This window comes from Mus musculus, chromosome 4 (assembly GCF_000001635.26).
Source record: "Mus musculus strain C57BL/6J chromosome 4, GRCm38.p6 C57BL/6J".
Classification (NCBI taxonomy): domain Eukaryota; kingdom Metazoa; phylum Chordata; class Mammalia; order Rodentia; family Muridae; genus Mus; species Mus musculus.
The window spans coordinates 45,171,208-45,195,556 of NC_000070.6; the positions used below are offsets into that span (position 1 = coordinate 45,171,208).

The following is a 24,349-nucleotide window of genomic DNA, read 5'->3' on the forward strand; positions in this document are numbered from 1 at the left end:
CAGAGAAACCCTGTCTCGAAAAACAAACAAACAAAAAAGAAGTATCATCTCTTTTAATACCAGTAAGTATGCATAAGAAAAGAACCAGAGAAGCGAAAGGGAAAGACCCAAGCTCTACAGACTGTGCACGGAAGACGAGCGTCCTGAGCACCCACGAGTCTGAACGAAAGCAAAATAAAAGCTGCCACTTATTGAAAGCCCTGTGCACGCCGGGTGTGTGCTTCACGCTCCTGAATCCTCAGAGCACCATGGAGATCTGTATTATCTGTGTTATGATGGAAATGACTGGGCCTACATCTATCCAAGGACACAACACTAGAAAGGGCTCAAGTTAACATTCAAGCCATGTCTGACCCAGCAGCCCAGATTCTTTCCAGAACATTCCTCTGATTTAAAGAACAGGATGAAACACTGTCACAGTACATCGTGGCAAAACACGAACAAAGCCTTGTTTTTTAAGAAAATCTAGGTCAGTCTCCTTTCTTCTGCCATACACAGGAGATAGGAGAGGACACTGGAAAATGGTCCCTGGGCCGGGGACTCCCTAGGCCCAGCTCTCAGAACTTAGGGTTAAGGAGAGACACCAGCCCCCATCCCCCTGCTCCCCCATTCAGCTCACCCTGCTTGTTTCTGTCTTTGATGGGGGAGGGTGCGGGGCAGGGGTGGGGGTGGTGTCGTTCCCTGGGCCCAGCTCTCAGAACATAGGGTTAAGGGAGAGTTCCAGCCCACACTTGAATTTCTCTCCATTCAGGTTTGTACTTGTCTCTTCCATACCAGAGTTAGAGAAATTCGGCTGTGGCCCTGTTCTCTTTGATAATGGAGACGCTCAGATGTGGGTGGGCAGGCTGGGCTGACAAATCCAGAGAGCAGGACAGGGCCTTTTCTCTAAGGGCTTCCTCTCTCTCTCTCTCTCTCTCTCTCTCTCTCCCTCCCTCCCTCCTTCCCTCCCTCCCTGCCTCCCTTCCTTCCTTCCTTCCTCTTTCTTTTCCCTTTTAAGATTTATTTATTTGTTTTTATTTATGTGATTTACATGTGCACATCAGAGCCCCCAGAGCTAGAGTTACAGGTGCTCGTGAGCCCTGTGACATGGATGCTGGGAACAAACCTCCAGTCTTCTAGAAGAGCAGTGTACGTGCTCTTAACCATTGAGTCATTTCTCCAGCCCCTTCTTAAAGGTCTTGCTTTCTGGGTTACTACAGGGCAGCTAATACGACAGAGACAATACTGTTGGAATATGCTCCAAGGCCGTCCAAGCCTGTTGATCTATCAGGGTGCCATGTGAGAACCAGTTTAAATTGTGACCCCATTGTCTGCTGGCTGGGTGATCTTGTATAAATTGCTTAATTGTGCTGAGTCTCTTCATCTGCAAGCTAGACGCCACAATGCCTGTTTGTTGTAGTTTTGTGATAACTAATAGCATATTGGAAATACACACCACACAGCTGGGATTTCCTCCTGTCCACCAATAGGGCTCCAAGAGGCTGTCTGCTCTCTGCCTAGAAGGTGCACCTCTGCTCTCCCCTTGGATGGGTCCCTGGATTTGTTCTGTGGTATCCTTCAGTCGATAGCCAGAGGAGCTTACTAGTTGAGTGGCCTTGGTGATACTGGCATTAGCCACATCTGTAAGATGGAGAGATGGCTCAGTTGGTAAGGCACCTGCTCACCAAGCATCAGGTCCAGAGTTTGGATTCCCAGGACCCATGGAAAAAGCCAGATGTGGTGGCTCAGATCTGTAGCCCCAGAGTGGGAGATGGGGATAGGGGAGTTTGAGACAAAGAGTTTCAGAGAGCTCATTGATCCCTGAGCCTCGCTGCTTCAGTGAGCTCCAGGTTAGGTCAGAGACCCGGCCTCGGCCTCAAAACAAACAAACAAACAAACAAACAAACAAAGTGAATGAACTGAATGTGGTGGTGCATGATTTTTTTTAAAAAATAGAACCTGGAAGTGCATTTATTTATTTATTTATTTAATGTATGTATGTGAGTACACTGTCACTGTCTTCAGACACACCAGAAGAGGGCATTGAATCCCCATTATAGATGGTTGTGAGCCACCATGTGGTTGCTGGGATTTGAACTCAGAACCTTCAGAAGAGCAATCAGTACTCTTAACCACTGAGTCATCTCTCCAGCTCCACATGCTTTAAAAAAAAAACACACACAACATTTTGATTGAAAACTTTAGAGTTAAATATAATAAATCCAAATCACATCCATGTCCCATTCTTCCCATGTCCAGCCCCAACCTGTGACCTTCTCCCTCCAAAAAGAAGAAAAAATATATACCAAGCCTAATTTGGGTTGTCCATATGTTTCTGGAGCATGGGCAAACTCCCAGAGACACGCTTTTAATCCCAACATCAGAGGCAGAAGCAGGTGGATTTCTATGAGTTTGAGGCCAGTCTGGTCTACATAGTGAGTTTCAGGTTAGTTTGGACTACATAGTGAGACCCTGTCTCTTTAAAAAAAAAAAAAAAGAAAGGAAGGAAGGAAGGAAGGAAGGGAGAGAGAAAGAAAGACAGTGAATGGGCAGGGTATAGTGGCCACCTCAAGAAGCAGAGACAGGCAAATCTCTTTGCATTTGAGGTCATCCTGGTCTATATAGTAAGTTTCAGGACAGCTATGGATACAGAGTGAGATTCTGTATCAAAAACTCAGGTAAAGAAGAAGGAGGAGGAGGAAGAGGAGGAGGAGGAAGGGGAGGAGGAGGAGAGGAAGAGGAAGGAAGGAAGGAAGGAAGGAAGGAAGGAAGGAAGGAAGGAAGGAAGGAAGGGAAAACCCAGCACTGTCCCCTGGCCTCTACGAACATGAGAGGCCATACACATCTGTGTCTATGACCTCATGAACAGGTACACAGAACACATACATAAAATAAAAACAAAAATTAAATAAAGGGAAATGCTAGTTTCATATAACCCTTGGGGTTATTAAGTGAAATAATACAAATTGCTTAGAAAACACTTGACGGAGGAGGGTTGTGGGCCACTTTTCCCACAGTACTTGGCTGGAATGGGGGTATCGTCAGCAGCCATTCTGTCTGGTTAGGCTTCCTCTCCTATCTCTTTGGCTCAGAGATCAGGACCTGTCTTTCTGTCTCTCAGTCTCTGTGTGTCTCTTTCTCACCCTCCTTCCCCCGGTTTGTACTTCCTGTTTGGTTTCTTCAGTGCTTCGTCTGGACTGCTTAGGAAATACTGTGTGTATTCTCACCTTGAGTCCTGAAGGCCTTTGCTCTTTTGCTCTCTGTAGAATTCAGGATCTCTATGTGCTGTGTATAGATTACATGTAGAAATTTTATCTGTATTTACAAGGAAAAGGGTATCATATTTTATCTGGGACCAGACACTCCAGGGTTATGTTTTTCAATTAATACAACACAGCAAATCAGTGATTTTTTTTTTGAATCGGTGAATTTTTATTTGGTAACTTGAGCTTCCTAAGTGCTTACAGTCTTCTTTGATTTATCTATCCATTATCTATCTATAATCTATCTATCTATCTATCTATCTATCTATCTATCTATCTGTGACAGCTCTGTGTCATTGTTAGTTTTGCTCCATTTGAGACTCTCGTCGTTAGCGGATCTTCTGACTACAGCAATTGTTAGTGTTTGCTCTTGCCTTGTCTTTGTGCCTTGCCCAGCAGCATGGGGCTCCTCTGCCCTCCTTGCAGATCACTGCATCAGTCTCCAGTGGTGTTTTCTCTGATTTTCACTTCCGCGTTTGAAATGGTGAGTTCTTTCCTTTCCTTTCCTTTCCTTTCCTTTCCTTTCCTTTCCTTTCCTTTCCTTTCCTTTCCTTTCCTTTCCTTTCCTTTCCTTTCCTTTCCCCCTCTCTCTCCCTCCCTCCCTCCCTCCCCTTCCCTCCCCCTCCCTCCCTCTCCCTCCCTCCAGTCCCTTTCTTTCTTTCTTTTTTTGTGGATCAAATTGAACACCAACTCACGATCCTACTACCTTGGCTTCCTGAGTATTTGAATTATAGATCTGTGTCACCATGAATGGATGGAATGTTTATATTTAAAAATGACCTGTTAGGGGCTGGAAAGATAGATAGCTCAGCAGTTATCTGCTGCTTTTGCAGAGAACTCAAGTTCATTCCCCAGAACCCTTACTCTGATCATTTCTTTTCCATCTCTACTTGAGTCTCTTTTTATTTTTTTAAAAGATTTATTTATTTTTATGAGTACACTGTCACTGTCTTCATACACACAAGAGGAAAGCATCAGATTCCATTACAGATGGTTATGAGCCACCATGTGGTTGCTGGGAATTGAACTCAGGACCTTTGGAAGAGCAGTCCGTGCTCTTAACCACTGAGCCATCTCGCCAGCCCTCTACTTGAGTCTCTTAAAAAAAAATTAATGCATTCTTTTGCCAGCCATGGTGATGTCTGCCTATAATCCCAACTCTTGAGAGGCAGAAGTAGGAAAATCACCCAAATTCAGTGTGAGCCTCGATTATAGAGGAAGTTCCAGGCTAGCTTGGGCTGTAGGGGCACCATCTCAAGAACAAAAGGGCACCAAAGTGTTCTCTCTTCTTTAGACAGAATATCTATCTCAACATGGTCCTGGCTATTGCCTCCCTGGTTACACAGCTTGATGTTACCCCTTCAAGGGCTTACCTCCCTCAGTGACCTCTGATCTGCCTTGACTACTCCTCCTATCAATACCTGTGCAGGCCAGCCTGGTGTACTCTCTGCTTCAGAAAGGTACCTGGCCACGAGAATAAGCAGGGGCTAAAGGCTACTTGCTAAGCTGGGCGCCCTGGTGTGGAGCAACATTGACCCAAAGGAACGAGACATTAGCCTACTTTCACAAAGGCATCTGATAGTGAATGACTCCCCCCCATTCATGTGTATATGTGTACCTGTGTGTGTGTGTGTGTGTGTGTGTGTGTGTGTGTGTATACCAACTGTATACCAACTGTGGTTGTGGGTGTCTTTAAAGGTCTATGGAGGCCAGAAGAAGGGATTGGATCCCATGGAGCTAGAAATACAAGTGATTGTGAGCTACTCATTGTGGGTACCAGAAACAAATTCAGGTCCTCTAGAAGAGCAGCAAGAACTCTTAACTACTGAGTCAGCCCCTGGATACATAAAAATGCTGTGTGAGTTGGTAGTGGCTCTGGAAAATGTTTGGCCCTACTGGATCATTTCCTTCTTGAGAGGCAGGTCTCAGTAGAATCGCGATGCTTGCTCAAAAGAGGACAAAGCTATTTCTCTTTCCTTGTTAATAGTCCATCTCAGTTGGGATGGGATGGGCCTTGGGTTGCTCTAAGATTGACAGCTCTCACTGCTGACTTACTAGTGAGGTAGTCCACCATCTTACTTGTCTACTGATGGATTAAAACACCGTGACCAAGGCAACGTATAAAAGGAAGCACTTAATTTGGGGCTCATGGTCACATAGAGTTAAAGTCTATGACCATCACAATTGGGAGTAGTGCATCAGGCAGGGAGGAATGGTGCTAGAGCAATAGCTGAGAGCTCTCATCTAAATCCACAAGCACGAACAGAGACAGTTCATTGGGGAATGGCATCATGGGCTTTGGAAACCTCAAAGCTCAAAGTCTACCTCTAGTGACACACCTCCTCCAACAAGGCCACACCTCCTCCTAATCCTTCCCAAATAGTTCCACCACAGGGGAACAAACATTCAAATATATGAACCTTTGGGAGCCATTCTCATTCAAACCACCACAGCCATCTCTTAGGGTCTTGGACCATAAATCGAACAATGTTATACCTTATGGCAGAGTAGCACATTCTGTGATCCTATGGTGATTGTCTCCCTGGGTGCACCTCCCAGATATCTGCTGTAGTTCCCAGCTACAGGTTCTAGTATCCTGTGTCCTCTAGTCACCTCAGCAGTGAGCTCAGCTGTAAGAAGCAAGCTCCTATCTGAAGAGAATGTCATACTAAGGTGACCCAAGAAATGTCTACATAATGAGATTTGGCTGCAGTCATCTTTTTTCCTGCAGAAGATAGAATGCTATTACCCACAAAAACTTGGATTTGAATCCCATACCAAACCCTGCAACTTCATGCAGACATTTGACCTCTCTGATCTTAAGCTTACTTTCATCTGTAAGATGGGGATCCAGGTACTTGTCCTGCATAACTCAAGGAGCTGGTGAGAGAATGTAAGGAGAGGGTGTCAGGAGAGGACCCCTCTGTCTTGGGGTGTTAACAATACAGTCCCTTGGGAGGCACAGGTGGTTAATAATGTAATGCTGGGAGCTGGGTGTGGTGGCACACACCTTTAATCCTAGCACTCGGGAGGCAGAGGCAGGCGGATTTCTGAGTTCGAGGCCAGCCTGGTCTACAAAGTGAGTTCCAGGACAGCCAGGACTACACAGAGAAACCTTGTCTCGAAAAACCAAAAGATAAATATAAATAAATAAATAAAGGAATATAATGCTGGAAGGTGCATCTGTCACTGGGGTTTTCAGGGAGGAAGCTGGTGGTGTGAATTAGCCACCACAGAGCAGAATTCCCTCTAGAAAAGGGACTATGGATAGTGGGCAAGATACCATTAGGAACACAAGAGAGTAGCCACAATCTCTAGGGCATGCTTTCCTGGGAGCTGGTCTCCCAAGCACTGAACAAGGAGAGTAAAGGGAATTTTATTGAGTTTAAAAGAGAGTGTAGGAAACGCTGAATCCATTCGTTCACACTCAACATGGAAGAATCTACGACCAAAGGAATGGAATCGAAACGCATCTGCTGAAAGCCATAAAGACCTTGAATATTTTCTCAAGTTGTGAGAATTATTCTCAGCTCTTTGCAGATGTCCCGATGTCTCCCTCTGGTTTGGAGTTATTTAGTCCATTGCATTAGCAATAAATCGATTAGAATTCCAGTGTTAGCCGGAAACATCAAGGGGAGAAATATAAGTAGGCTTGTGTGAGTGCTAAGGAAGCAATCCAGAAAGGAGATGTATGCTCCAGACCTGCTAACAAAAAGACGACAGAAGGGGGCTGTCTTTTGTGAGTGCCTACAGTAGGTTATTAGGGAGGCTTGGACAGAAGACCGAGCAGTCTGTTAAGAAGGACATAGTGGGCAGGTACGGCAGGCAGCACACACCTTTAATTCCAGCACTGGGAGGCAGAGGCAAGTGGATCTCTGAATTTGAAGCCATCCTGATCTATACAGCTACCTCCAGAATAGGCAGGGATACACAGAGAAAACCTATCTTGGAAGACAAAACCAAACCAAACCAAACCCCAAGAGATAGTAGAGTAATTACTTTTGTATCACTATGACCCAAATGCCTGACAGAATTAATCTAAGGAAGGAAACGTTGGTCTTTTTTTTTTTTCCTTTTTAAATGTTTTTTTTCCATTTTTTATTAGGTATTTAGCTCATTTACATTTCCAATGCTATACCAAAAGTCCCCCATATCCACCCACCCCCACTCCCCTGCCCACCCACTCCCCCTTTTTGGCCCTGGTGTTCCCCTGTACTGGGGCATATAAAGTTTGCAAGTCCAATGGGCCTCTCTTTCCAGTGATGGCCGACTAGGCCATCTTTTGATATATATGCAGCTAGAGTCAAGAGCTCCGGGGTACTGGTTAGTTCATAATGTTGTTCCACCTATAGGGTTGCAGATCCCTTTAGCTCCTTGGCTACTTTCTCTAGCTCCTCCATTGGGAGCCCTATGATCCATCCATTAGCTGACTGTGAGCATCCACTTCTGTGTTTGCTAGGCCCCGGCATAGTCTCACAAGAGACAGCTACATCTGGGTCCTTTCAATAAAATCTTGCTAGTGTATGCAATGGTGTCAGCGTTTGGATGCTGATTATGGGGTGGATCCCTGGATATGGCAGTCTCTACATGGACCATCCTTTCATCTCAGCTCCAAACTTTGTCTCTGTAACTCCTTCCATGGGTGTTTTGTTCCCAAATCTAAGGAGGGGCATAGTGTCCACACTTCAGTCTTCATTCTTCTTGAGTTTCATGTGTTTAGCAAATTATATCTTATATCTTGGGTATCCTAGGTTTGGGGCTAATATCCACTTACTTAACTCATGGTTTCTTAAGATTCAGCCCATGTTGGCCTGGCTCACATGCTTGGAGAACAATAGGGTTGTAGCAGTGTGTGGTAGAGGACAGCTGTTCATATCTCAGCGAATCAGAAAGCAGAGAGCATGTTGGAACCAGGAGCCAGCCTACAGCATCCAAAGGCCACCCTGAGGGACCCACTTTCTAAAGGTTCCTTGATTCCCTCAGACAGCAAGCTCCATCAGGGGGGGAATCAGCATTCAGAACAGGAGCCCGTGGGGGACCCTTCCCATTCAAGCTATAACATGGACTTTCCAGCCCATCTCTGGTCCCCGGATTTTATGACTAGATGATTCATTCTCCAGAAGGGAGCAGGGATGTCTGTGTCTTCATTCTAGAATCTGGGGAGTAAGAGCTGTTGTTTTTAACACCAGCATCTCTCCCTGTAGAGCAATAATTCCTCTCCTCAGGCCATCATGCAGTCTTCATGACAACCGGCTCGTTCGTTGCGAGCATAGCAGCACCTCTCTTTGTGACTAGATAGCATTAACTCTGGCTCCCTTAATCTCAAAGAATCAGTCAACAGAGGGTTCCCAGGGGCTGGGCTGTCATCAGATACCTTTCTTTCTTTCTATGGAGGAAAAGCTGTGACTCAGAGCAGTGGCTTACTGCATGACAAAGAAGGGAGAGCCAGGGCGTAGAGCTCTGGTGTAGATCTCATACAGAGGTGTTTCTTTTGCTTGTTGCGACATAATCTTGCTATGTAGCCCAGGCTGGCCTAGAACCGAGGATCCTGCTCCCTAAGCCTCGAGAGTGCAAATACAGCTGTGCTCTACTCTGACCCCTTGAGAGCCGGCTCTCTCTTTCTTCTAATGGTCTCCTGCAATACTCTTAATAGTTCATGGGTCTTAGTTCTTTGATGCAACGGCCTTTATTATGGTTCTTCATTAAGAAAAGTTTGAATAGTAGCCAAACTACAATATTCCTCATCAAGTGTGTCTCTATATTAAAATTATCCACTTCAAAGGGCTTAAGTACATGACGGGCACTCAGCAAGGCTGGAGGAGTGAATGAGTACCAGCTTGGAAACCCATTAAGGAAGCTCACTCTGCAGATCTGAAAGAGACCTAGAAGATCAGGGGACTCCATGTCTCTGTGCTGAGCCTCCAAGCATGAGTGGATGTATGCAAATAGAAGACCACTATGACACCTCTCTTTTGGTCCTACTTCAGGCCACTGTGGTTCCTTTCCACCTATCCTGCTTCTCATTATTTTGATGGGAAGGTATTTAACGTTGCCAGTACACTTGCATTCTGCCACACAAATTAAGCAAAACACTACTCCATACAGAATGGCGGGGTCGTGGGTTTATTTTTTTTTTAAACCCTATGAAATGCGGTCATTACGAAGAGTGCGCCTCATCCTAAATCTCTGCGACAGTAAAGCTGAAATGTGAAGCAGTAAACTGTTCTATTTTGGGAACAATAGATGTGCAGTCAGGAAGAGCTGGGCGTTCTAAGAAGGCAACTGTATAGAAATGCTCACTAGTAAGTCCACTCTTAGGAGTATTTGAATGCAAAGAAGATTAATAGAGATAAAGGGAAGGTATGGGAACTTAGCTGATGACAAATGGAACCCTCACCACCACAGAGAGAGCAAACTTTGAGTTGAAATGGTACTTAAAGGAAATAAATTAAAGCCTCAGATGTTTCAGTCAGGAAGTCTCATTAGGATGCAACACAGAGTCTCATTATGGGTTATTACATGGTGTCACTAAAAAAAGGCACGGCATCCGATAGGGGCAAGGCACAGGCAAATATCAGTCTTGCTGTCTCATTCTGGGAGATTACAGCATCATCCAATGCTGTCCTCGCATCAGAAATGACTCTTCTGGGTGACAGAGGAGGATGCTGGGAGGGATTGATACTGAAATGACAGCTGTTAGGGTCAAGCCTTGAGGACCGTGTATACCTATATGATATCTACATCTATATATGTGTATATGTGTGTGTATCTGTGTGTATGTATGCTTATAATATTTGCTGAGTTATTCATTCACTCAGACACACTTATGGCATACTGAAAACACAAAACCTAATTAGGCGTTACCTTTCTCAAGAGGTCCCCATAAGACAGACATGTTACCAAACCACACACACGTGACCAAGTTTGACGGACGTACAAGTGTACCAGATGTGCAGAGGGAGACTAGGGGGCTTGAGGAAAGCCTTAAGCTAAAGATGAAGAGTTTGTCTATCCAGTGGGGAACTAAGGAGGCCTCCTACAGGGAGGAAAGCTCTTGTGTAAAGTCTTTGGTTATGAGAAATTCTGAATCCTGTATGAATGTCAGAGCAGCTGCTTTAATCGTTAGTAAGGTACTTACTCATTGGACTAACAGATTCCTTCTCTGTAAACAGAGCAAGCCACACGGTTATAAGCGGTTAAAATTGACAGCACTGGCTAACAGGCTACCCCACCCCACCCCCGTCCCAAAGCTGAATTTAGATCACTGTGGGTTGTAAGCATTGCTGTTATGCTTCTTTTCTAGAGGAAGAAACTCAGAAGTGAGGTTCTAGAACTTTCTCCCAAATTATACAGGGTTAAAAAAGTAGCAGCATTGGGATTTAAACCCAGATACCTTGGCTCAAGTCTATATTAGCTTTCATTGCATGATATAGTCTAGGAGCATAGGTGTTTGGTGGTCAAGTGTGCAGTGAGTAGAAATGGGCCTGCAGCCATAGGAGAGCATAAATTGTCGGGTGTGGTGGTGCATACCTTTAATCCCAGCACTTGGGAGGCAGAGGCAGGTGGGTCTCTGAGTTCAAGGCCAACCTGGTCTACAAAGTGAGTTCCAGGACAGTCAAGACTATGTAGAGAGATGCCATAAGACTTAATCAGCAGGTGAATCCTCAGGAGACCTGACATGTGTTTAGAGACTGTAGCAGCACTGGAAGGAGGAAGGAGAAATTGATGAGACAAGAGGTATTACTATAGCCTTTGTGAGAAGCAGCGAGACTGAGCTGGAGAGAGCCAGCTCAGTGGCTAAGAGTATGTACTGCTCTTGCAGAGGACTGAGTTCAGTTCCCAGTACCCATGTCAGGTGACTTGAAATAGCCTGTTACTCCACCTCCAGGGATCTGATGCTTCTGGGCTCCATAGGCCTCTGCATGTTCATGCATGGGCATGCACACACAGACACACACACACGCACTCACTCACAAATAATCATTAAAATTAGGCTATCAACTGAGTGTAAGGGATGGTAAGGAGACAGTGTGGACTGGATTTAGTGACCACTACGTATGAGGTACAGGAAGAGTAAGATGACTATTTGGTTTCCTGGTTTGATGCCTCTAGGAAGATGGTACCACCATAAGTAGAGACGGAGAAACATAATTTAGGGGAAAGATGTGAGTTTGAGCCTGGGGCCCTGGAGGACCATTTGGGAGTTCAGCAGGTGTTTGTGTGTCCGGGTTTGGAGCACAGAAGAACCACCTGACTTGAGTCACACAGCCCATAGGAGTCAGACGCAGAAAGACAAATAATGCCTTCTCTTATGTAAAAGGTAGATTCCATACTTGTGTGTAAAAAGTGTACACTTAGCCGGGCATGGTGGCACATGCCTTTAATCCCAGCACTCGGGAGGCAGAGGCAGGCGGATTTCTGAGTTCGAGGCCAACCTGGTCTCCAAAGTGAGTTCCAGGACAGACAGAGCTATACAGAGAAACCCTGTACACTTGAGAATTCAAGATGAAGAGAAAAAGAACAGACCTGGAAGGAGATCGGGATAGTGATGGCTAGTGAATATGGTCAGAGGGTACGATGATGTCCTTGATGGCATCTATGAAGCCTGGCACACTGAATACATTCTAATAAAATTAAGGAAAAGAATTGTTCCACAAGGGTGAAAGGAGGAAAACAGCCTTAAGGCAAAGAGTGCCTGGCACTGTGGGACCCACCAGAACGGCAGATGTAGGGAGAAACAGTGCAGCAGGCTGTCAGGGATGAGCGTGCAGGGGGGCATCCCACGCAGAGCAGAGCCTCTGAAGCCAATGACGGCCCTGTGTGAAACATTATCGACCCAGGCAGCTAGGAAACTGTGAGGGACAGGATCTGACCTGATGGGAAATTTTTGTTCTTGCTGACAACAGGGCTGGGTTCTTATTTTCCTGTGTGACAAGTGCCCCATTGGTGTTTAATCTGGATTGTGCACATAATCTCCATCCACGGTACAGTCTTTCAGTTTACTGTAAATCGTCAGTTCATAAGCTATTGCGAAATATATTTAATTTTCTTAAAGCTGACTTTATACCCACCATGCTTCTGTATCTTCCGTTTCTTCCCACTTCCCCCAGTGGTGCTAACCCTGGGTCCTACTACTGGAGGCTAGGGACCTGGTGGGTGCTGGAGTTTCTGTCTTCATCAGGCCAAGGGCTGACCTGTTGCTTTGCCCACTTGTCACTGGATTAAGGATCTTGTCTGTGCTCATTTGATTCCCAGAGTGGTCTAATTTGATAATCTGGTGGCAACAAGATTGCCACCTTCTATCCTTAAAACTCCTCCTCCCATGATAGCTAAGGATAGCACGGAATACTGACCAGGAACTGCCTCCTCTAACTCTTCAATTCTGCTCCCTTTCTGCTCCTGTTTCAGTGAAAGCTGCGATATCCTGAGAGCTTTGTTCTGGTCCTCTGGAATGCTTTCCCACACTCTAGTTGGCCAACTCCAGTTGTTGTTCAGAGGCACCCCCTTCAGTAGGCGGGATGGTGCTACGGGCACCGGATCAGCACTTTATTCAATCGGCTAGACTGTACTAGGAAACAGTACCAGGTTTTTCTGGAGGCCACTTCTCCAGTGTCTAGCACAGCGTAAGCCTGGGGGTGTAGCTATTCCATCTTAAGAGACTTGCATGGGGAAAGAGGTGGTAGAATTGTAACATGGGAACTGGGTTACTCGGCTTGGGGGGTGGGGGCGGGGATCAGAAGGGGCATGGGTGCAGAGCCCCAGGGTATCTCAGTAGTTTAAGGCTTCTAGATCTTCCGAGCCCCCTCCCCCAGAACAGAAGGATTGGGGGACTATGACTTCTCAGGGCAGAGACGGGGTAGTGGTCAACAGTGCCTAAAGTGAGCCCACTCTCTTCCACTGCCCTCAGCAGGAGAGACTGGGGAGGCAAGGACTGGGAGACAAGGGAAGTATAAAGATCCTCTGTGTTCCCCAGGGTCTCCTACCGCGGGGTAAGAAAGCTGGGAAGCCAGAGCTTAGAAGGGGGGTCATTCCGAGTTCCAGCTTAGGCTGCTGGCCTGGGTGACCTTGGGGTGTCCCTTTCCCCTCCCAGCCTCAGTGTTCCCGTGGGGACGCTGCGTATCCCCCGGCGGGTGAGTTGGGGAAGGCCAGCCGAGGCAGGGCCTGGGTGGGAGCAGGACCGCCCACTGCGACGGCCCAGGACCTCAGGAGCCCGCGTGGGCGGTGCGTGGGGCTCCTCCCCCGGGGCGGGGGTCGCGGCGCCGGCAGCTGGTGGCCCCGCAGCTGCAGCCTCAGCACCTGCCGCCGCCAGACGGCGCGGGCGCAGCCGGGCCCGGCCTCTCCCCCCTCGGGCTGCAGCCGCGGCGCGGGAGGCGGAGCCGGAGCCGAGCCGGAGCCCAAGCCGAGCCGCTGCCCGAGCCCGGCCGGCTACCGTGGCCGCCGCTGGGCGGGGCGCCCCAGCTACTGCTCCCGCCGGCTCCGCGTGCACGCGGGCGGCGCCTCCTCCTCAGGTAAGGGCGAGGCCCCCCGCGCCGCCGCAAAGTTTTGGGGATACCTGGATCCCCACAGCCCAGGCCTGCGTCTCTGGGAGCTGCTCCTTGGCTTCTTCCGCGCCGCCCTCCACGCTGCGCTCCCGGGTGACCCGCTCCACTCCTCGTGTCCCCTCTCCCGGCGTCCGTGGCGTGGCCGCCAGCTTGCTTGGGACCTGCAACGGTTAACTCTGTGCATGGGATCCGTGTGCCTTAAGTTTCCGAGGTCTGCACGGTGTAGTTGTGGGAGGAGCGACCAGCCGCGAGGCAGCCCTGGGTTCAGGTGCGGCCGCAGCCAGCGCCAACTTTCTGAGTGACCTCAGATGAGCCCTGCCTGTCCGGTCTCCACTGCCATACCTGCACCAGAGTGGGTTGAGCTGTTCGCCCGGACGATCGGCTGAAGCGTCACGCTTGTATTGCTCTGTTTTGAGTGGGGGGGGGGGTGCCCGAGAGTGTGTCAGCTCCAGAGCTCATGGGGAGTGGAGAGGAATGTTGAAGACCTACAGAAGTCTGTATTGGTGGGGAGGGACAGGTCGCGTCCCTAACCCGCAGCAGCCTTGACTGAGCTTAAGGATGGGTGTGGCAATGGCCTCTGGAAATGGAGTAGCTGCAAGGGCTAGGTGTCCCAGAGCCATCCTGGCTGTGTGACCTTGGGCAAGTCCACATTTTGAGGCTGGTTTTGGTGCCTCTAAGGTAGGGTGAAAGTAGTGAGATGTTCTTTGAGGTCAGTTACTATAAAACTCTACAGAAGGGGAGTCTCTGAGCTCTGGTTTGCAGGGTCAGTTTGGGTGGAGCCATTAATCCATCAAGAATCTATCCAGCACTTACAAATTGGTGTTTGGAAAAAATAAAGGAAGCATTTGGGGTTTGCTCTAGGAGTCTCAAAATAGACATGGCAAGGGTTGGTGAGAGCGCGCCTTGCTTACTCCGGTGCATTGGCCGTCATAAAATATTCAACGACATAATGATTTGTTTTCAAAGTGGCTTATAGATCAGGAAATGTTTCTGTTTGTGAGGTGGTTATTTATTTATTTATTATTTTTTTGCCAAAACCTCTCAAAATTGAGGGGGGAAGATAATGCCCTGTTGTAGGGCCCTGAAGGAGGCTAGTGGATGCTTAATTCCAGTCTAAGGGGAGGCTGAGATGTTTTACAGTTCTGGTTATGGAGACTCGCTCTAAATCAGGAGTCCTCCGGTGGGTGTTGCGTGTCCATGTCCATGGGGCTGCAGAGGCCCACAGTTCAGAAAAGACGTGTCTTGACTTCCGGGATAGGTGAATTCTGGTGTAGCCGGAGCGAAGTTGAGAACGAGATACCTGAGCGTGTGTGATAGAAGGTGAGATTTGTCCCACTGCCCAGTATCTTGTGCTGCAATTAGTGCGCCCCAGTGAGAAACATCTCGTGGAAGCAGTTTTGTTTGATTTCCTTCCTAGACATGCTGGTTTTCGGTTTCAGGCTTTCGGAAGTCAGAAGTCTGGGGAGAGGGAGTTTTGTGACAGGGTGGGGTTGTGATACCTGCGTTTGCCTTTCCCAAGTGCCACTTGGAATTGGAGGCTCACTTGGCCCTGCCCCCAGAGGCATTCAAACACAAGCGTGACTCTCTTCATCATCTAGTGCTTGGTTCTCATGGAAAGAGATGAGGAAAACTACTGACAGGGTTCTCTGCTGCGTGGGCTAAGGGTCTCAGGAGGAGTAGAGACTTAGACCATGGGGCTTCTGGTCATCCCTTGGGGCTTGTGCAAACTGTGAATTCCAGCTGGAGAATTGGAGGAGCTGCCCCCCAGGAAGGTAGAAGGAAGGCAAGGGTCTCAGCAGGGAGGTCATTTTCATGGAAAGGAACTGGATGACCACTGGCTAGTAAAGTTCAGGTCAGCAAGGAGCATGGAATCCAGTGGAAGTGCAGAGCAGGCAGAGCCCTCTGAGAGCAGAAGATAGGCAGAAGTGCCTTGGTCTCCGCTTGGGATTTGGGTCCTCTGAGTTTCACTCTTCTCATTTATCAAAGGAAATTAAAGATAATTGTCAATGCACAAGATAGATCATAGGTAGAAGCGTCTATCATGGTGTTTGTATATAATAGGCATTTGGTCAGAATTGGATCCCTCTGTAGTGTGTTCATGGGCAGCGAGTTCGGTGTGTTGCTGTGCACTCGTGGAATATAAAAATGGTGTCTTTGTCTTAGTTTCTGCCTTGACTTAGAACCTTCCTACCAGGGCTGTGACAGCATGTTCATTCTCAGGGAACCTCCTGGTCCCAGAGATGGGCACTTGTTATCTGGAGGGGGCTCCAATCTGATACGGACATGAACAGCTTCCAGTGTCCTGTAAATACTAAACGTGGTGGAGGTTGCAGATGGGTTAAATCAGAAGCCTCGATCCCTGCCTCCCACAAGCTTATCACTGTGTGCTCAAGGACCCAGGCAGAAGGATTTGACAGCCAGTTATAAACATGTCAACTTTGTCCGTATACACTGGGAACTGGGCCGTGGCTCCCTTCTGCTTTTGTGTAGGATGCTGAACGTTCACAGTGGTCAGAGAAGAACAGGACAAACAGTGAGAAATAGCACTCACCACTTTATGTCTCTGCTTAGCACAACACAGCCTCTGTGCACTCCCTCCCTGTGCACTCAGCAGTTATTCACAGGATGGCTACCGGGAGCCAGAGGGTTATTCTAGGAATACAAAAGGCAAGATCTCTGTCTTGTTGAGGTTTATATTCTGGCTAGAGAAACAGACGAAAACAACTAAATACATAAATAAGGCAATTGCAGGTTATGCTGGGAAGGAGATACTCGGGGCTAAGAGAACGTGTATAAGAGAACGTGATGAAGTGTGGGGACATTAGGGATACTTGTCTAGGTCCCCAAAGGATCTTGGGAAGGGGCTGTGTTGAAGCTTCCTGGAAGAGAGTACAGATTTGGGCCATACTGCCTAGATTAGCATATTAGCCCTTATCCTCTATGTATTCTTCCTTTAGGTTATCTAGTACTTTAAAAAAGAGTGTGTGTGTGTGTGTGTGTGTAGCATGCATGCATGTGCACATGTGCCACAGTGCATATATGGAGGTCAGAGGACAAGACAACTTGTGAGAGTTAGTTTTCTCCTTCCATTGTGTGGATTCTGGGACTTGAACTCAGGCTGTAGGACTTGGTAGCAAGGAGCATTTTTAGTCTGGCCCATCTCAACAGCTCCAGGTTATTTGATCTTCTGGGGAATTCTTTATTTGCTTACTAGAGGATTATAAGGTTGTTGTGAGAGTTAGATGTTGATACATATAAGGTACATAGAAGAGGGGGCTGGGAAGGTGGCTCCATAGGTAAAGCCACATGCTGCCAAGTCTGATGACCTGAGTTCAGTTCCCGGGGTCCACGTGGTAGGAAAAGAGAACCGGTTCCCAAAAGTTGTCTCTGACTGTCATGTGCATGCCACGATGCATTCACACACGTGTGTCCATGTGATGTGTGCATGCATACACACGCATGTGCACAGAGCACTTGCACACAGGCAAGTAGAATAAATTATGTATGTATTGGATTTATTTTATGTGTATGAGCATTTTGCTTGCATGTCTGTCTGTCTGTCTGTGTATCATGTGTGTGCCTGGTGGCCTCAGAGGTCAGAAGAGGGCATCGGGTCCCCCTGGAACTGGAGTTATGGATGGCTGTGAGCCTCCATGTGGATTCTGAGATTTGAACTCGGGTTCTCTGCAAGAGTAGCAGGTGCTCTTAACCGCTGAGCCATCTCCATACGCCCTAATTTGAAAAACAACAAACAAACAAAAGAGTGCTCAGTCTGAGAATCCTGTATTGATAAACTCCAAATAAAAGATGCTAAGGAGTATCCCAGGTAGAAGGAACAGCAAGTCCCGAGGCCTGAGGGTCTCGATGTGTTCAGGACTGAGGGGGCCTGCCTACACAGATGCCAGTCCCTCAGTACTTACTGGACACATTCTGGCTTAAGCTCTCCGTATCTGCAGCAGAGAACCACGGAGAACCAGGAGTTTGGAGAGGGATCAGCAGGTTGTAGCACTCGCTCGAAGCTGCTGCTGCTGTGCTTGGGGAATGGCACGCTCAGTCGCCATTCAGGATGCCTTGTCCTCTCTCCCTCCACTGCCTTCCCTCTTCTTGCTCACCCCTTCCTTTTCTCTTAGTGCCCCACCCTCTGTCATCTTCCTCTCGTCCCTATATATCTTCCCCTTTCTAATGAAGGGGCAAAGTCGTGCCCCTTAGTTGCGAACCAATATATGAAGAGAAAGCTTGGGTGGGGCTGAGTATCTGGCCGTACCAACCTTGGTACCAAGCAAATCAGTGGCCCTGCGTCCTGGTCCTTACTCCCTGTTTGTCCCAAGCTGGAGACTCCACAGCAGAGGGCAGGCGGATAGTCATCTAGCACATTGAGGATATTCACCTATGACCTTGTCCTTTTGACTGTTCCTTCTTAATTGTGATCACCTGTCCCCATGCCCTGACATTTAACTTCCAAACTCTCTCCAACTCCCATCTTGGCAGGCTCACTTTGAATGTCAGGCTTCTGCCAGTTCTTACTAAAGTGTGACTCTCATCACATCCTGTCCTTTCTCATCGACTTCATGTGGTCTTGTGTTGGAAGTTCAGAGTCCTCAGAGTCTTCAGCCTCATAGACATGACACACACCCTCCTCTTTCACACACACCCCCGTTCTCCATTCTTAGCCCCCCCCCCCAGCAAGGCTTTGGCCCTCTTATCTCATCTCTGCCTGGCATGTGCCTAGCCTGAGAACTCTTAGCTATACTTGGTGAAGACCAAACTCAAGTCCTCCCTCCCCTAGGAAGCGTCTTTCTAATCGTCGTGTCTAGGGTGCTCATCAATGCCTGATCTCCTACTGCCCTTGCTACTGCTCATGGAGAAGCAGTTGCTTGGAAGATTTCTGGGTGTGTAGTTGCCTGTGCATACAGAGACAAGCCAGAAGAAGCCCCCGGAGTGACAGGTGCGGCGCTCCACTTCTCCCCACTCACCACACCCTCTTTCCACAGTGCCTACCTCTAGTGCTGCTCAAGAGTGATATCAGAGGTGGCATGAGGAAGCCAGCAGCACACTTGCCGCTGCATCAGGGCTGTGTGTGGTCCTCAGCTGAACTCACTCTAAATCAGGGCCTCATTCAGTGAAGAGCTGATGCTGACTCAAATTTGAGGCATTTTGAATTTAGCTTTTCAATGTGACCTATTTTAAATAAACACACGCTGTGTGTGTTTGCACCTTCGAGCTTTGGGTGATAATGTTATAAAGAACATTCTTTCAAAAAATGATTATTGGGGAGGGGACTCGAATTACGAAGTTTTCCCAGCGAGCAACTTTACCCACTGAACCGGAATGCCCACCCAGAAAAAGCAGTCTTTACTGTACCAAAAGGTCTGATCCAGTAAGCTTTCAAATATCATATACGCCTGTGTGCTCAGTGCCATCCAGTGCACACAGTTTTGATATATGCATGCTGTTGTATTGTTGCTATAATCTAATGCATACAGAACAGTCTAGTGCTCACGGAAGCAGAAACAGCAGCTTACGTTTGTTTGGGTGAGTATAGATCCCTCTCTGCAGCTCTGCAAACAGGATGGTTTGTTTTGCTTTGTTTTTAGATTAACTCTCTGCCTGAGGGACAGCGAGAAGCCCTGTTTGGTGCTTTGCCAGTTGATGTGAGGCAGTAGCTGTTATTTTCACTGATGGGACATGATGTTTTCACAGACTCATCTGATACTTGCAGTGATTAAAGATGGTTCAGGCTTCCAATCATTCCCTGAGCCAGCTGCTGAGTGATGCACACCCTTACTGCTGCTTAACACACACACACACACACACACACACACACACACTCACACACTCGCGCACACACTTCACAGGCTAGACAAGAGGTGGTGGCAGAAAATCTTAAGATACGAAAGTGTATTCGCTTGACCTCTCTTGAGGAATGATCTGAGGACCCAGCAGATTCTGTAAAAGGTCAACATGGCAAATTTTCAAAATCCTGAACGGAAGGAGCTTCAGAGGAATCCATCCGGATGTAACAGTGCTCCTTTCTCTGAGATTTTGACTTAAGAGAAGACAGATGTGCAGGTAGATGAGAAATGCTGTACTTCCTGTCCAGAGAATCCAGAATATGGACCAGGTGTGGGCTACAGCCTCTTAATCTTCCCTACAGCCCGTCTCCCACCGAAACACCCATCCCATGGCCAATTTATAGATTAATATGTTAAGTTTCCAGGTTACTTCTTTGCTACGTTCTTAGTTGTAAATAGAGAATTCAGAAGGAGAATCTGTAGCCAAACCTTGAATGCACATGAACTCATCTTAAAAGCTAAACAGGGTCAGGCCTGATTAGAAGTAGGAAGGGAGAATTCGGAAAGATGCAAAAAGAAAAAAAAAAACAATTATTAAAAAGAAGAGGGATGCATTTTATTTCCTCTTAAGATAACTGAGTGTTTGCTTTCTCCGGTTTTCCTGGGAAAAGAACATCAAACGCAGGCTGTACCAGGCTCTCTGGCACCTGCGCGAGGGCTGTTTGTTGGCTGCTGGTCAGATGGGAAAGCCATGTCTGTCTGGAGCTTCGTTTCACCTTCTTCCTCTCTGGGATCAGGACACGGTTTTTTGTTTGTTTGCTTGTTTTTTTTTTTTTGTTTTGTATATGGGGTAGAAAGAAATTGGTTGTTCCTTTCAGAGGCTCATTTTTGGAGGGGTTTCTGCCTTAGTTTTCCACAAAAGCTGTGTAATAATAAAAGTATGAACATGCCTTGTGTACTGGCTAGTTTTGTGTCAACTTGACACAGCTGGAGTTATCACAGAGAAAGGAGCTTCAGTTGAGGAAATGCCTCCATGAGATCCAGCTGTAAGGCATTTTCTCAATTAGTGATCAAGGGGGAAAGGTCCCTTGTGGGTGGGACCATCTTTGGGCTGGTAGTCTTGGGTTCTATAAGAGAGCAGGCTGAGCAAGCCAGTAAGTAACATCCCTCCATGGCCTCTGCATCAGCCCTGCATCCTGTTTCCTGACCTGCTTGAGTTCCAGCCCTGACTTCCTTGGTGATGAACAGCAGCGTGGAAGTGGCTGAGCCTTGCTTGCTGAATAAACCCTTTCCTCCCCAACTTGCTTCTTGGTCATGATGTTTGTGCAGGAATAGAAACCCTGACTAAAACACCTTGTCTTATGCCAAAAACCTAAATTCACACATACTTAAAGGATATTTGAGCTACCAGTCACAGACCCTCAAGGCCTGCCAGCTGGGAGCTGGTCAAGCACATCCTTTGTGTGGCACAGGAATTCCCCTTACACCCAGCCACCGCAGGGCAGTGTGATCCCACTCTCTGCAGACTTATTATTAGAAAGCCCATCCTTATGCTGAGCCAGAAATCTTCTTTGGGCAGTGGTTGCCTTGTCATCTTGATTCTGCTCTTGAGGCCCCTGCCCCCACCCCCCAAAAATCCATTTCTTCTTCCCTACTCTGGCCTTATAGGCTATTTAGACATTCAGAGTCTGGGACCAGGCCCCCATGGCTTCACCTCTTCGGGTATGTCAGTATCTCATTGTTATCCAGGGCCATGAGAAGGACTAAGATAGGACACAGCTATGCAGGGGCTGTGTGCTCAGCCCAGAAGTAGCACGGCTTCTGTTACCTCACTCCAGGGTCTATATTTGTTTTAGTGTAACTAGAGTTAGAGTCAGAGTCTGCCTTCGGTAGCCCCAGCAAGCAAGGCTCAGCCATCTGTCCCAAGACCCTAGTTATAGAGACAAGGGACTATGAAAAACAGGTTTGTTCAATATGACACATTGGTCCAGTGACCCCTCAAGTCCATCATTGGAGCACTGACATGGCGTTAGGTTTAAACAGAGAAGCAAGGGGCAAGAGGGAAGCGTAGTTAAATAATCCTGGGTTAGGTGTGGTTTCCACCCACAGTTATAGCTTTGGTCTTCCAAGAGGATCCAAAGAGCTTCATACGACAAGTTTGATTGACAGGACAAGTTGGGTGCTCCATGGTATGGCCCCACCCTCATGAATCGTGTCCCTCAAATGAGAGGTGGACTGTCCCTTGAAGGTCTCCCGTTCTCATAATCCAAAGCAACTCAAGAAGAAAAAGGGACGGTGATGTATCTCCAACCACTTAACCCTGAAAGGGGACAGCGCTTGAGTGATTAACTCGCAGACCTTGCCAGGCAAGCAGGTGACCCACAGTAAAGGAGATGGGCACAAAATAAAGGCCTTTATCCAGCTTTTAGTTATTTTGTGGACTCAACTGAGGCGTCTGTGCTTTTTAGTACATGTCTCATCAGTGCTGCCTAGGCCCACTGTGTCCTCCATGGGGGGTCCTGGCCTGGTGTGTCCTCCATGGGGGGTCCTGGCCTGGTGTGTCCTCCATGGGGGGTCCTGGCCCACTGTGTCCTCCATGGGTCCTCCTGGCCCACTGTGTCCTCCATGGGTCCTCCTGGCCCACTGTGTCCTCCATGGGTCCTCCTGGCCCACTGTGTCCTCCATGGGTCCTCCTGGCCCACTGTGTCCTCCATGGGTCCTCCTGGCCTGGTGTGTCCTCCATGGGTCCTCCTGGCCTGGTGTGTCCTCCATGGGTCCTCCTGGCCCACTGTGTCCTCCATGGGTCCTCCTGGCCTGGTGTGTCCTCCATGGGTCCTCCTGGCCTGGTGTGTCCTCCATGGGGGGTCCTGGCCTGGTGTGTCCCTCCATGGGTCCTCCTGGCCTGGTGTGTCCTCCATGGGGGGTCCTGGCCTGGTGTGTCCTCCATGGGGGGGTCCTGGCCTGGTGTGTCCTCCATGGGGGGTCCTGGCCTGGTGTGTCCTCCATGGGGGGTCCTGGCCTGTTGTGTCCTCCATGGGGGGTCCTGGCCTGGTGTGTCCTCCATGGGGGGTCCTGGCCTGGTGTGTCCTCCATGGGGGGTCCTGGCCTGGTGTGTCCTCCATGGGGGGTCCTGGCCTGGTGTGTCCTCCATGGGCTCTTCTAGGCCCTGGGTTGGAAGGCTAAGTGCATTGTTGGAGCCCAGTGGGATTTGGATTGGTGGTGTTACTGTGTGGCCTGGTGAGTAGCTCTGGAAGTCAGATCCTTCACTGTCTGACTGCAGCTTCTTAGGTGCTGCTGTGTTAATTCCTTGTGGATGTTGTAACAAACCGTCATACCTTTCTTTTAAAGCTGTAGAGATCCACAGGAAGCCCCAAATATAAAATCAAAGTTTTGACTTTGCTGTCTTTTACATGGAGGTCTGGGCAGAAGTGGGGGTGGGGCAGAAGCAGAAGGCGGGGTACAAGTTGGGGCGAGGCACAAGTGGGGGTGGGCATGGGAGGAGTGTCCTTTCTTTGTCTTTTTCAATCTCTGGTGGCTGTTGGTTTTTCTTGACCAGTGGCTTCATTGCTCCAGTCTCTGCCCTCTCTACTTCTTTCTCTTCAGCTTTCCGTGTCAAATTTCTCTCAGCTTTGTTCCTAGATGGACATTCATCACACAAATTTTTTTTTATTACATTGTGTGTGTGTGTGTGTGTGTGTGTATCCACGTGCATGGGCGCATGTGTGTGTGTGTGTGTGTGTGTGTGTCTTTTGCTGCACGTGTCTGTACCACTTGGATGTCATCCCTGGAACACTCTTAACCGGTCTAAGGCCCAGTGACGGGTTCTATGCATAAGAACTTTTGGTTTGCTGGGTGTGGTGGCGCACGCCTTTAATTCCAGCACTTGGGAGGCAGAGGCAGGCGGGTTTCTGAGTTCGAGGCCAGCCTGGTCTACAAAGTGAGTTCCAGGATAGCCAGGGCTACACAGAGAAACCCTGTCTCGAAAAACCAAAAAAAAAAAAAAGAACTTTTGTTTCCCACATGAGAGCATATTTACAGGGTCCTTGATTTGAGATTTGAACAGGTTTCTTCTAGGGCTCTCTATGTTCCTTAAACTATTTTGCTTGTTTGGAAAAATCTTTTTTGTTGTTGGTTTTGGTTTTGGTTTTGGTTTTTGGAGACAGGGTTTCTCTGTACAGCCCTGGCTGCCCTGGAATTTGTTCTGTAGACCAGGCTAGCCTAGATCTCAGGAATCCACCTGGCTCCACTTCCCAAGAGCTGGGATTAAAGATGTACACCACCACCACCCAGCTGGGAAACATTTTTATTTTTTATTACATTTTGTGTGTGTGTGTGTGTGTGTGTATGTGTGTGTATCCACGTGCATGGGCGCGCGCGCGCGTGTGTGTGTGTGTGTGTGTGTGTGTGTGTGTTTTGTCTGCATGTGTCTGTACCACTTGCATGTCATCCCTGGAACACTCTGTAAGCTGCTCTGTGGGTGCTTGGAATTGAACCCAGGTCCTCTGGAAGAGCCTCCAGTGCAAGATAATCACAGAGTCAACCCTCCAGCCCCTACTGGGTGGATCTCTCTCTCTCTCTCAATCTCTCTCTCTTTCTGTGTATTTTTAAGGACTAACCTCCAAGCTGTGACCCTCCTCTCCTGCCTCGGCTTCCTGGCGCTGAGCTTATAGGAGTGCCCTAGCACACCAACCCTGGCCTCTGCTTCCTTGCCTCCATGTTTTCGTTCTCCTTTAACATCCTGGCTGCTGGTTCTGCTGGGTGCTTGTGCTGTTCT

The 24,349-nt window shown here is 48.1% G+C and overlaps 1 protein-coding gene across 4 annotated transcripts in view; it reads left to right on the forward strand.

The window, feature by feature from the left end:
- Positions 1–13,212: 13,212 nt before the first annotated feature.
- Positions 13,213–24,349, forward strand: part of Frmpd1 (FERM and PDZ domain containing 1) — a 101,517-nt gene continuing 90,380 nt past the window's right edge. Inside the window, exon 1 of one of the 4 annotated variants that reach the window (XM_006538176.4) lies at positions 13,213–13,231. The gene's annotated coding sequence lies outside the window, so the exon portion shown is untranslated. Of the gene's footprint in view, positions 13,232–13,698; positions 13,751–13,777; positions 13,995–14,021; positions 14,136–24,349 lie in introns of those variants that run through there. The other 3 variants (NM_001081172.2, XM_006538178.3, XM_006538175.3) reach the window with 3 other exon arrangements.